Source organism: Mauremys reevesii, linkage group 11, assembly GCF_016161935.1.
Source record: "Mauremys reevesii isolate NIE-2019 linkage group 11, ASM1616193v1, whole genome shotgun sequence".
Taxonomy (NCBI): domain Eukaryota; kingdom Metazoa; phylum Chordata; order Testudines; family Geoemydidae; genus Mauremys; species Mauremys reevesii.
Window position 1 is genome coordinate 5,663,834 of NC_052633.1, and position 8,209 is coordinate 5,672,042.

The window sequence follows — 8,209 nt, forward strand, 5'->3', positions numbered from 1 at the left end:
AGGCTGCTGGGTATCACTGCAGATACTTTCTGGGTGCATTAATCCCTGAAGAATGTAACAGTCTCTGACCAGGAGTCTATCTCAGCTGGACTTGCTGGGTACAGCTCATGGCGTAAGGCAGGAGAGCTGGAGCCCAGAGGCTCAGTCTCGGAGGCTTTGAGGCTGCATGGCCCACCCTGAGGGAAGAGTGAGACCCGCTGGGGATTTGGCACACTGAAGGGGTTCCTCTAAGAGACTGTTTAAAAGCTGAGGTATAGGACAGACCTGGAGGATCCATGACAGTTGGTGGCAGCTGGTGGGATTCTGAATGCAACAGGAGGATTTTGCAATAAGTGATTTGCAGCAGTAAAAACAAGACTAGTCAAAGGAAAGAGGAAGAAAATGGAGTATATCCACCTCCCTAAGAAGAGCATCTCAGAGCTGTGTGGTGGGAGAGCGTTCAGTGTTGGGAAGTTACACAAGGCTCAGCCAACTGCATGGCTGGGGAAGGATGATCAGATCAAGAATTAGGGTCCAAAGCCAGGTGGGATTTTGAGAGAGTCCCAGGACTACAGAGGCACCTGCAGCAGCAGCAGGGGGGCATCCTGATGATCCGGTTCCCCCTTTGCTAGAGTTGAAGCAGTGGGAGTTGGAGCGGAAAGCAAAGGAGGAACAGAGACTAGCAGACTGTGAAAGGCAGCGAGCTGATCAAGAGAAAAGGGTAAACATGAGGAGAAGCAGAGGAAAAACCAGGAAGAGCAGCGATAGCATGAAATGGGTATGGAGAAGCAAGAAGTCCCATAAGGGGGAAATTGGGCAGAGACCACAGGAAGCCAGTTCCCTAGGAGCCCAGATGCCAAATGTTTGGCCAAGCTTAATGGGGGGTGGAGGGGAGCACGCGGTATAGATGCCTACCTCACTGCCTTTGAGAAGGCTTGTGACTGGAACCAGGTTGATCCTGCAGACCGTCTTCTCTGTGTTCCCTCTTACTCGGTGCCAAAGTGATAGAGGTGTATAGCCAGGTGGGTGGAGTTGATACTGGAAACTATGAACAGGGCTCTACTGCATAAGCTTAAATTGATGTGTGGCTCATAGGAAAAGGTTTGGGGATGTGCAAAGACCCAGGGTTTACTGTATATGGAAACTGCCGCCCTGGTGGTGAAATATCTCTGCAAAGCGGGTAAAGGGGCAGGTGTCATTATGCTGGAAAGTTTTTATGACCTGGTGAGCTTAGAGCAACTCTGTGAGATGTGTCTCCATGAGCTTCAAATGTGGTTAGTGGACAAGAATCCTGAGGATCCATGTAGCACATTCCAGGTGGCAGATGAGTTTGTGGACAGTAGGACCCATAGTGAAGAAAACTAAAGGGTGACTGGACCAAGTTGGGGACCCAAAGGGGGGGGTGTTACATAGGGGCACCCCAGAAGTGGAATTCAAGTAAATTGAAACCAGGAGTGACAGGCAATGTGGGTAGACCAGCTCCAAGGGATCCTGAAAAGCTGACATGTGGCATCATTCATTTCATTCATGCCCGTCACCCCAGCCAGGGTATGGGCGCCAACGGGTTCCACTGCAGTGCCTGTCTGGATCGGCTTAGTGGCTCTTCTCGGCTTTTTCACCACCCAGCGTCATGCATCTTGTGAGAAGAAGGCTAAAGTCTGTGTTAACTCTATTGTTGGCGTTTTCTGTAGCAGCTGATTTTTTACAGGGTGGGAGTGCCCCCCCCCCCCCCCCTCTCCTCTCCTTTACCCTGACAGGCAGATGGCTGGTGGAGTTGACATGTGGCATCTGCAGGAAAATCGGACATACACGGGTGCGCTGCTCAAGGCTGGAGAAGATGGGGTGTGTCCGGGCCCGAGGGGCTCATCCATCCTGTGTCCAGCCAAGAAGGCTGCCTGTAGCTCAGCCTCATCTAGTGAGCTATGTGACTGAACTTCTGGAGGAAAGCAGTCTCACAGCCATCTCCTCTGGGCTAAAGGGTGAGCTGGAGGATGAGCTCCCTCCCCAGGCACTGGGCACATGTCCCGTGTGCTCAGACTCATCATCCCCAGCAGGAGTGGAAGGTGGTTACTGGGGGGACATTACTTGGGTGGAGAGATGCTGGGAATGAGAGACCCCTTGTCAAAGCCCGTGTGGTAAAACCCACTGAATGCTGAAAGGATGCACAGCCTGGTGCAAGGGGCCAAAGGTGAAGCCATTTGCCCTACCTGTGGCTCATGTCCCTGTGCAGACACAGGAAGGAGCCAGGGGCTAGCTAGGAGTGGGTTCTCCAGGATCTCACTGTGACGCTGTCGGGGTTCCCAAGGTGTCTGGGGTGAATCACTACCAGCTGCATGCAGCGTGAGAGATCCTTGGCTGTGCCCACCTGGGGAAGTTCTCCCAAACCTGCTGGCTGCTGGAAGCACAAGCACACCGATGTGCTCTACGAGCCTCACGTGTTCCCTCTGCAAGCTAGCAGTTAATGCACCCACCTTGTTACACTGAAGTGCCCACTCTCTTGTCTTCTGGGCACCCACTCTGTACAGCGATCTGCTGCCTCGATGGGAAGCAGTGCACCCTGGGGTCGCCAGCCTCCCCTCCACTTAACACACTCTTTAGTAAGAAGCAACAAAGAGTTCTGTGGCACCTTATGACTAACAGACGTATTGGAGCATAAGCTTTCGTGGGTGAATACCAACTTTGTCAGATGCATATGGTGGGAATTTCCAGAGGCAGGTATAAATATGCAGGCCAGAATCAGTCTGGAGATAACGAGGTCAGTTCAGTCAGGGAGGATGAGGCCCTCTTCTAGCAGTTGAGGTGTGAAAACCCAGGGAGGAGAAACTGCTTTTGTAGTTGGCAAGCCATTCGCAGTCTTTGTTTAATCCTGAGCTGATGGTGTCAAATTTGCAGATGAACTGAAGTTCAGCAGTTTCTTTTAGGTAACTCAGCATCTACACTCATGTTTCATTGACCATGGTCCAGCGGTGCTCAGGATGTCACTGTGTTCATGCTTCTCTTGGTAGGAGACAACTTTAAGCATAGACATGTGCACAGTTTTGTAGCGTAGAGCAGGCCTGTAAATAGTGTGACTGCACTGGTATGTAAAAGGTGGTGGAGTGAGACAATGTAAATAAACTTCAGAGTGGTATCTGTGCAAGAAAAGGTCTGAGTGGTCTGTGAAAAGCAAAGGGGACAGGCATAGCGAGTGGTCCATCACACGTGGGGGCTTGTCTGGGATCCTGCCTTTCTCCGTGTGAATAGATAACATGACAGGCGAGATGGTGTAAAAGTTTGGCAGTTCAGGAGGTGGAGGAAACTTTAAATTGGCAGGTTGATGACCTTCCAGGCCTTCATGCTGTCCCACCATTTGGGGAAGAGAGTCCTTGCTCACCCGTCAGGCTGAGGAACTAAAAAGCATGTAGGAATATATAAGGAAGGAATCCCTGATGCAGCAACAGCTATTACAAAGTGTGGTGAGTCCTGTGGTGGGATCAGCAGCTGGGCACAGGGGATTGGCCTCTGCAGGATGGACCCCACAGTTGACCCCAATGAATATTTGGTCTCATTTGGGATGGTGGCTATGGGGCAGGACGGGATAAGGGAATCTGGGCCCTATGACTAGCTCCCTGTTGAACAGGGGAAGCTCAGGCAGCCTACCTGGCACTCAGTGATGAGTGGGAAAGGGACCACGAAATGGTTCAGGCAGCTGTCTTAGATTGGGTGGGCCTCTTGGCAGAAAAGTACTGGCAAAAAATTTCAAGCCGTAGGATGGACGAGAGGATTATGGCCCCAGGCATTTGCCCAAAACGGACAGACTGGGCCACTTGTTGGCTAAGGCCAGACACCCAACATGTGGCCAACATTATGGACACTCATTCTTGAACCGTTCCCTGTCAGGATCTCCCAGAGAGGACCCCATTATGGGTCAGGTGGCATCAAACAGTCACCCTAGATGCGGCAGTTAATTAACAGAGTTTGCAGAGGCAGACATTCCCAGAAGGGGTTGGTAGTTGAAGAGTCTGGATCCAGGGAGGAAGATCAGAGAAGCTACATCGGGAAATGGTGCTGAGAAAAAGAGGGCAGAGGCTGGAGAAACGGTGGGGTCTCGGGTGATGGTGTGTTACAAGTGTGGAGGACCGGGACATATAAAAAGAGACTGCCCGTATATGGAGTGTGGGTTTACAGAATTCTGTGGTTGGGCTGGGGCTCCTGGGCAGGGAGGAAGAAGGAAGTTACTGACCATTTCGATAACATTGGGAAGGAGCTATCAACACATTGCCTCAGCCTTTTCACTGATCAGGCATGAGTTGGTGAAACCCCACTGAAGAGAGAGGCTCAAATATAGAAATGGGGGTAAGAAACTGCCCTGTGGCACAGGTGCCCCTGGAATTTCAGGGGAAGTTCAAATGGAAGCCAGCTGGGGTAGTGGATGGGTTACCCCATCTCCTTGTGTTAGGCACAGCCTGGACCCCCTTCCCATTAGAGATTCAAAGGGGCATCTGGAAACCCTGGAGGGAAGCAATGACACAGTTAAGGGAAAGAGCCATTAAGCACAGAAAGGTCAGAAAAGATCACACAGGAGAACACAAGCCAGAGAGAAAATAAAGAAAGGGGAATTCCCCAAGAGATGAAGGAGAAAAGGAAATAGCTGCAGGGGATAAAGTTAACCCGAGCTCATTAAAAGTGATTGAGTGGGTATTGGAACTCCTGCCTCTGAAATGCCAAGGAGGGGGGACCCAAGAGCAGCTTGGAAGGCTTGCAGAACAAGAGCCGATGTATAGAGACCATGAGAAGGAGGGACACCAGCAAACTCCCCCCACAAAACAAAGAGGTTGAGAATGAAGTGTGTGTATCATTCTCCTCTCCCCCCTCACCCCAGTGTGAGGACCTGTGGGTTGAAGTGAAATTATGAGACAACCTCTGCCCACCACATATGACTTTAGTGGGTGGAGAATGGATGGGTCCTACAAAGGGATCCTAGATGAGTGAACAGGAAAGATTTTGGGTAATCCACAGCACAAAAGCAGGAGTGACAGACAAAGGGAACGCAACGCATACACCCACCCAAATGACCTACTTGGTAGGAGATGGGGAGAAACTGGGGAACAGAATTATTACCACCGTGAGGAAGCAGCTTGAAGTCAGCTGAATACCGAGGCCCTGGAGAAAGCTGACTCTGCAGTCTTGGTAACTGTATCTATTGGGTTTCCGGGAAACGGGGCGGGCAAAGCCCGCCCCATGCTAACGGATCCCCCCCCAGCCTAAGGGGAGGTTCCACAGGGCCTCAGAAACCCACTAATTGCCGGGGACAACTAATAAAAGAACAGGGACAGGAGTGCGGTCAAAGGGTCATAAGAAGGGAGCTTGACAGGGACACTGAGCAGAGAACCCCGGACAGCGCCCACAGCTCCTTGAAGGCGTCAAGGGAGCCAGCGGACGCCGCCCAGAGGAACTCTGCCCGGAGACGTGAACGGACTAAGGATCGGAAACAGGCCCCACAGTCGTAGGAGTCTCCGTTGGCCAACCGCCTCTCCCTGGTCACGTAGATGGCCATTTTAGCCAGGGCGAGGAGGAGGTTGACCAGGAGGTCCCACGACTTCGTGGGGCCACGGATAGGGAGTGCATTGAGAAGGAGGTGGGGGGAAAAGTGCAGCCAGAAACGCAATAGGAGATTGGTGAGGAGCCAGTATAGGGGCTGCAGCCTGGCGCACTCTACGTAAACATGCGCCAGGGTCTCCCTCACGCCGCAGAAGGGGCAGGTGTCTGGGACGGGTAAACCGCGCCAAGTACACGCCCGTGCTCACGGCCCCATGGAGGAGCCGCCAACTGATGTCCCCGACGGGCCTCGGGATCAGGGTGGAGTACAGGCTGGCCCACCGGGGCTCCTCACCCTCCAGAGGTGGCAGGAGGTCCCGCCACTTGGTGTCGGGGTGGGACACGAGGGTGAGGAAGTGAAGGGTGTGGAGCACGAGCGCGTAGAGATGCTTCCTTGGCGCGGTTTGGAAACGGACCGGCTGCAGATCGTGCAGCCGGCTTGCGGTGAAGGGGTGGGGGGGCCGTTCGGGTCCACGGGGCAGGGGCCCGATGAAGAGGTCCGGAGGGCTCGGGGTGGGGGGTGGGCGGGGCGTGCCCTCACGCAGGACCCGGTCGAGGTAGGCCCGAGCAGCGGGCGGCAAAGTGGCCTTCACCTCCCGTAGTACGAGCCGGGGAGTAGAAGGTCTGGAGAGCCCCATACGCTGAGCGAGCGTCAGGGGATCCAGCCAGTCTCCCCGGTTGTAGTCCAGGAGGTCTCCGACCCTGGTGGCTTCTGCCAGGACCAACCTCTGGCGCACCGCGGGGGACTCCGCCACCTGCACACGGAGCTGAGGGTTGTGTAGCAGGGGCTCCACGAGGAGGTCTGCCCCCTCGGTGGCCGCCACGGACCTGGACGCAGAGAACAGCTTCCAGGTCCGGAGGAGGTCCTGGTAGAAGACCGGCAGTCCGGAGAGGTCTCGCGGAAGGTCCCTCGGATGGAGATAAAGGAGCTGCCGGTCGTATTGGAGCCCTCGGAAGCGGCGCAGGAAGGCGTACGCCAGGGTTCTCCATGCCGGACTACCCGCACCATAAAGGAGCCTCTGCAGGGCCTGGAGGCAGGGTGCTTACCTTGCTCCTGCCCTGAAGGGCTTAAAACAGCCCTGGGAGAGGCCTGGGGCAGGGAAAGCAGCTACTAGGCTGATTGAGGAAGCAGCTGCAGTTGGGCCACGCCCCAATCAGGCCTCAGCTCACCCTATAAAGGAGCTCAAGCAGATAGTCTCTCTCTATGTTCAGAGAGCAAAGCACCTGGCTGTAGGGAGGTGAACCAGGTATCTGAGTGGAGCAGGGCTGGGGAGAGGCCAAGGGAGCTGGGGAGCTGCAGCCTGGAAAGCCCCAGGCTGTAGGCCTGGTAAGGCCTATTAGATACTGGGTTGCAGGGGGCAGCCCATGGGTAGCCAGAGTCAGCAGGTCCCAACCCCTTTGCCTGTCATGAGTGGCTTATACTGCAGTCTGCCCCCATGAACGGGGGCTAGATGGAGACTGGGCACTAGCCAAGACTGAGATGAAGTGGGAATAGTGGTTGGGGGTTCCCCTGGGAGGGGGAGACCCAGAACTGTGGGGGTACTGCTAGGGGGCAGCACCCAGTTAAAGGGGACCAGGGTTCTGGGAGGAACACAGGGGGCCCAGTGGTAGCGGATTTTTAGCCAACAGAGGGTGCTCCAGAGGGCTGGTGAGCTAATTCCCACGGATGACCAGCTGGAGGTGCTGCAGGGGTGAGTCCTGCATCATTACAGTAACACATGTAGCTGAGACCCAAGAAACAGATGAGACCATGCAAAGAGTGTGATCTGCAGCTGAGAGACACGGAGGAGACTTGCTGGGGGCGCTCCAGGAGAAGGATCAATTGCTCCAGGAGGTGTGGCAGCTAAAGAGGGATTTGGAAGCAATAAAGCACGTGATCTGGTGGAGGCACAGCTTGTAGACCTCACTGGGGGTTGGAGCAAGGTTTTTAAGGGTGGGGGGCATATGTGATGTGGTTTCCTCCCCATCAACTGTAAGACAAAGGACAGAACCTAATTAGTTATGTGCTGCACCTGAGAGGTGATTAACTGATTGCCTGCTGGCCAGAGGAGGGGGAGCTAGATGGAGAGGAGGTCTTGGCAGTGAGGAGAGAGAGATTATTTTCTGACCCTAAAATGAAGTCCCTTTGGAAAGTGAAGGAAAGCCTAGTAGGGAGGGAAAATGGATCCAAATAGAAGCAGACTCAGATGATGGTACCAGCAAAAAAGGAAAGCTGAGGAAGGAACTAACCTGAACTATTATAACTAAGATTCCCTCGCCAAAGCAATGAGAGCAGGTGACGTTAACCCTGTGAAAGTAGCTGACTGGGTTATAAGATGTGGATCTTTTAGCTGAATGTAAGAACAAAGAGCAGGTTGATGAACTGCTTAAAACTGCAATGCTAGGGAAAGTTAAAATAAGTTGCCAGCTACAAAAGTAGGTTCCTGGAGCGAAGGGGGGTGATGTATATAGGATGCCATTGGAACTGAGCAGTGATGAGAGAAGGAAAAGCATGTGAAAAGACAGAGTATTAGGAAGTCAGTGCCTGTCATTGGGTTTGGGGGCAGTTCACATCAGTGGAGGGTTGTGTCACCACTAGCCCTGCAACCCTGAGTACCCCACAATGCTTTGCTGCTGTAGCTGCCAACCTGGGCTGCTGAGAATCAGCCTACCA